Here is a 6,283-nt window from a genome sequence, read left to right as displayed (position 1 = left end):
AAGATGAGAAGGAAATGGTACATGACCTACTGCAGTTGAATCCTTTCCATTACAGCTGATGTCATGACAGCTTTCCTGGCATTAAAAGGTCTCCCCTAAGGTACTTGAACATTGTTGAATTTCATGAGTGGCTGGATAAACACATGAGAGAATTAGCAGCTTAACCCTCTTTCTTTCACTATTGACCTGCATGTGAATTGTTACGATGTCAACACACTGTCATGTAGACAATTTATGACACATGATGAAATTCTTTAAGTGTGCGGTGCTTTGATGTTACATCAAATTCACAATAACAGCTAACAAAGAAATATACATCTGTGGTAATCAGTTGGGACAATAATAATAATAACAATATGTTATAGACCGAATGCATAAATGGCGGTAAACACCCACATGTAAGAACCTAGAGAATTAAGAACCTACAGTCTGAAATTTGGCATTTTAATACTCAAGTCTATTAGAACCTGTTCAGCCTGTGAGGAAAAGAGGTTCTTATGTGCACAATATGAATAACCTAAAATGTTTTGTTCAGCATGTTATTGTTTGTTCAGCAAGTATTCAGACCAGTATTATTTAGCCTGGCAAGCATATGTTTGTTATTTAAACTAGTTCTAAACGATTATGTACTAGCAGTGTAATATTTCTGTGAATGACTATGCTACGACAACCTCTGAAAAATCAAGAGCCTAATAAGAACCTATCTAGCCTTTTTTGTACAAACGTAACCTGAAATGTAAGAACTTGTTCATCCAGATCTCGAAAAATCTAGGTTCTTATATGTGAGTGTTTACTTTAAGTGAACCAATATATAAATTTATGTATAGCAGTATTTACAATAAAATAGTTGCCATGAAGTTCTGAAAGTAATAACTTTTTTTACTTTCAAATTTAGCAGCCTTTTCCTATTGCTACGATTGGAGAGTTGATACTTTTGGGTAGCCAAAGGGTGTACCGTACAAAGTTAATTAAATCACAAAATATGTGAAAAGTAGACATTTTGTATTATGAAAAACGTGTTACTTGTTATTGTTTTGATTAACAATTTGAAAGACATTACCAACAGTCAGTTCCCATTTAATACCAGTCAGTTTGATGTATACCTATCATTTCCATTATTTTTGCTAAAAGGTTAATTACTTTTGACGTCGCCACTTTCGGAAGGTTGTTATTTTTAAGGGGGGGAGGGGGTGGGGGCTACTTTCGGGATTTGCAAACAACCTTGAAATTTTATCACTACTTTCGAAGGGTCAGTACTTTCGAAACTTTATCGTATGTCAACATGTTCAAGAACATCCATAAAGTTTCGAAAGTGATGGCCCTCCAAAAGTATTGATACATTTCAAGGTTGTTAGGAAATCTTGAAAGTAGCCCCCCCCCCTTCTTGAGCGCGGATCACCATAGCTAAGGGCGCGTTCGATTGACCCTATTCCGGAATAAGAATACGTGGAGTGATGATTAAAACGGTATGTTTGGCGCGTTTCGAAGAAGCAAGGATGATAAAAATATGTTTAAAATAGCATTTTAGCAGATGTTTGACAACTTTAATGTGAATCTCCGTAAAAACGAAGGATTTCTAACTTATATTCCATGTATTCTTCTTCCGGAATACGGTCAATCGAACGCACCCTAAGAAAATATGGTAACCCAACAATGCGCGAAAATTTCGTTTTATAGCCATGACGTCATGAACGCAAGTACGTCCGTCCGTCCGTCCGCCCCTCCATGTATGCCAATGTGACCAGTATCACGTAACCATATCACGGGCTCAAGTTTAGAGCTCATCGAGGAGGCAATACTCCAGTTTGCAGTTTACAGCATACATATTTGATATTGGACATCAATGTTATGGTCAATTGACACCTGTCAAAACAAGGTATCTGCTGACCAGTATCACGTGACCATATCGCGGTCTCAAGTCAGACCTTATTGAGGTCAGCTGTTTTTTTAAAGTTGACCGCTGACTCGGGACTGGTAGTTGATTGGATCGCAGGCTCAAGCCAGGTCAGACACTCACACTCACACCTGGACGAGGCTTAATTTTTCGCGCTCTTTCCGTGGCTCGACGCGGCTACACAGCCATACTACGTCAGCAAAGACAGTCGATGCTTTTCGTGTTAACGTACGGTTTGGAAAATGTATTTTTCTTGCATTTTTCGCTGGTTTCCATCCAGGTTTAACATAATATAGCTGTAGTTATTCACGTCAAGCATTGGAGGGATATAAACTTAAAGCTGAGTGTTTATTTTTAATTTGTTTAGGGCTGCTTTTTGCTCTCAATTTCAGTTTTTAGTATGTCTTAAGATTTTTAATTTCGAATCTACTAAGGTTGCAAGATGCCTGGACGGCCTATGTCAGAAGAACGGAAACGAAGGAAGAGAGGAGAGGGGAAACCGGAGTACCCGGAGAAAACCTCTCGGTGCAGAGTAGAGAACCAACAAACTCAACCCACATATGACGCCGAGTCTTGGAATCGAACCCAGGCCACATTGGTGGGAGGCGAGTGCTCTCACTACTGCGCCATCCCTGCAAATGGGAACTGCAAATGGGAATGTTCTAGAGTATGTACAGCAGTTCTGTAGTAAGTTATCTTGATATGTTCTTATCAACATCAGAGTTCATTACAGTTGTACACAAAGAAGTGTGCTCGCATATAAGAGAAAAGATCTTAGAGGAACAATCCTCATCCCATATGCCATAATTGATCAATAGATCTCTTTCAGATTCAATAAATTCCATTCCCTTTACTACTTTTGCAGCAACATCCTTATCTACAGTAATGTCAAATAGCATGGAACAATCTGATGTTGCTGGGGACTCGTGCTCTGCAATGACACTCTTGATTGATCTTTCAAGGATTATGCGGTTATCTTTAGGCAGGGATCTGATCTTGTTCCTAGCAGTTTGAGGTAGATCCTCTCCACTTTGTTTGTTCATTCCATCCCATATGCAGCAACACTGAACACTGAAGAAACCAAAGTATTCCAGAAGTTGTTTTCGCAGACAGGAGTCCTCTGACCTACAGTACGAAGGTGAAATAGCATCGACTTGCCAAATCCAGTTGGTAAGACTCCAATAACATCCTGACCGTTCAGGATAGATTCGAAACACTTTACTTGAAGAGGATTAAAATTAAGCGATGGAAAGTGACCGTTACTCAGGGAAAATCCGACCCGGTGAAGCACTGACAAAAACTCTGGTCTACCCGCCATCTTCGATGTTTTGTTTATCGTATTCTGACAAATAATAACAAAGCTTACTCTTATCACAGTTCAACACAGTTAACCTCAGCAATTACACAGGCAAGCACATTCTCCTGAAAGACTTTTCCTACCATAACGTTTGCGCCTTTCCTTGCTCAAAAGTGCCTTCGGAAGGGCAAAAATAATCGAACAATTATTTGCAATTGATCATCGCCAAAATTGATAACAGCTGCTGCGCGGTTTGATGTTTGCCCTTCCAAGCAATCACATTACCTTTTTAAATTTTAATTGGTCTTCTTTTATCGCATTCAAACGGCATACTGTACGACCATTATGATATTTCAGGCTTTCTTGGAACTAAATTGCTTCGAAGATGGGACATTGATGACTTCCAGAATCCGGTAGGTAGAATCCCGACGTCGTGAACCTTAGAGAATGAACTCAACGCACTTTAATTGCGACTAGGTTTAAATTGAAATGTGGAATTGTTTCCTCTAATCAATGAAATTTCAACTTGTCGAAGCACTTTTAAGTGATCTGTCATTACCGCCATATTTAATTCATGAATTCACAATAATTTATTACACCCACGATTTCTGGGTGTTTTGTGGTCATGTGACCGGCCGATGCCAGGGCCATTTCCCGTCCCACCCAAAGCCAGGGAAAAGCGCCCTGGGGACGAGGTTGGCAAAATACTTACTTCAATTGGTTGGTCACGTTTTGGATTTACTCCCATATAATGTTGCAGGCATTGGAAGAACATTGAACTATGAGGAAAATCTATAAGTGGCATTGTTGGGGCTAAAGGGCTTAAGGTTTGTTCCTAGCTAGACTCATAGCTGTGAAAAAGAATAATTTTGTTCTTCGTCTCAATGTACTAAGTTGTCACAGCATTACAAGGCAGGTTTTCGTAAATCCAGTCAGATATATATGGCATGAATTTTAGGTGAAAAAACTTGCAAATTGATTTACCAATGCAATCTTTTCCACAAATCATAAAATTTAACTAAAAATAAAATAAAAATAAAGACGAAGAACATTTTTACAAAGAGTGGAAGAAGATGCTTCCAAAAGCGCAGCGGTACCATACTATTAGTAAATAAAGAATATGCCGTTATATAGTCTGTATATACAATACAAAATAAAACAACTTTTCGTAAAACATCTAAGGTTTAGAACTAAGATATTTCACAAAAATTTGGTTTTATAAATGGAGTTGATAATGTAAATTTACCACCATACAGAGATTCTAAAAGGTGACGTTTCGAGCGTTAGCCCGTCGTCAAAGCGAATCGAGGAATTATGGGTTGTGTGTAGCTTTTATAGTGGAGTAGGAGCTACGCTATTGGTGGTAACATGGCAACGTGAAAAATAGGAATACATTAGTTAAATGAAAAGTGTTCGTTAATAATGCGCATTTGAAAACTTTAAGTTGATACTTGCGCAATATGAAGTTAATACCGTGGGGATTAAGGGTGCCGATTTGGAAGATGAATTTTTGTTCCAGATTCTTGCGGCTTTTTGTCGTACCTTGATGTAGGAAAAGGCCACAGATAGCCATGTGTTTTTAGGAATGGTTAGGGAGATTAAAATGACGAGCGACTGGCTTAGATGCATCCTTGTCATTCTTCTCAACAGCGCGAAGGTGTTCGCGGAATCGGTCGCCTAGTCGTCTACCTGTCTCGCCAATGTATACTTTATTGCATAACGTACAGGTTATGCAATAAGTGACATTTGCAGAAGTACATGTGAAACTATCAGTGATCTTAACAGATCGCTTAGGTCCCAATATTTTGCTTGTGTTAAAAGTGAAAGGACAAGTTTTGCATCGTGAGCGTGCGCATTTGAAAGTGCCGGGTTGCTCGTTAGTTTAAAAAAAGAAAACTTAACCTTTATTACATATTCATTTAATGAAAATATAAAAATTTCAGTTCAGAAGGGGTTTACAAATATAAAATTATTTCATAAAAGTAGGTCAGCAGCTGTACAATTTACTTTAAGATTTTCTACAACTTCACCTCTAAAAAAGGGCTGGCATGATCCACTGATGCTAGTATTTACAGACTTTAAAATTTCGAAAGAAATCCTGGTCCTGAGCCAAGTAATAACAACTGGGTAGCCTTCAACGTCCGTCTCTGCCAATTTCTCCGCTAAATGATTCATAAACATTTTGCATTCTTCGCCCATTCCGCCGTTGGTTCCAAAATTAAGTGGGATAAAGGAGCCCATCTCGACTTCTAGCACCCTTTGTAATAATAATAATCAATCTTCGTTTCGCCATTTGCAATGCTCGCTCCGTCAGGAACAAAGTAGAAACAATCATTGACCATGCTGTTGGCAATGACATCGGTCTCTGTATTTTTACCGAAACTTGGTTAAAGGATCTAGATTCTGTCTGCATTGCTGATCTCTCTCGTCATGGCTATTTATTTAAGAGTTTTCCACGGCAATCAAATCGATCTGGCGGTGGTACAGGCATTTTATTCCGCGACTCTTTTGATGCTTCACTCGTGGATGGGAAAGAACATAATTCTTTTGAATTTTCGGAATGGATTCTGAAGACAACAAATCGTTCTATCCGCATTGTCGCTGTTTACCGCCCTCCCAGCTGCTCTGGGTCGGTATTTTTTTTATGAGTTTTCGTCGTATCTTGAAAACATTGTCATGTGTCCTGAACCTCTAGTTATCGCTGGGGATTTCAACTTTCACATGGATTTAGTTCATAGTAAGGATGCTGTAACATTCAACAAGCTGTTGGAAACCTTTGGCCTCTCACAACATGTATCAGTGCCCACACATATCTTTTGGCATATTTTGGATCTCATCATCACTCGATCCACCAATGACTTAATCTTGGGTCCTATTAACGCCACCTTGCCCCTCTCGGATCATTTTTTTGTTGAGTGTTTTATTCGCTTCCCAAGTCCATCAATCTCTAGCAAGTCTGAGTCATCGGACATCACCTCGTCTGTACTGTGCAGTAACACACACTGGAACGACCTTGGCAATTTATCCAAGCTTTACGTCTCCACTTTATCGGAAATCCTGGATAGACATGCTCCCTTAAAAACGAAAACTCT

Source organism: Montipora capricornis, chromosome 7 (assembly GCF_036669925.1).
Source record: "Montipora capricornis isolate CH-2021 chromosome 7, ASM3666992v2, whole genome shotgun sequence".
Lineage (NCBI taxonomy): Eukaryota > Metazoa > Cnidaria > Anthozoa > Scleractinia > Acroporidae > Montipora > Montipora capricornis.
The sequence above is the reverse complement of the archived record's forward strand: the minus strand, read 5'-3'. Positions refer to the sequence as shown.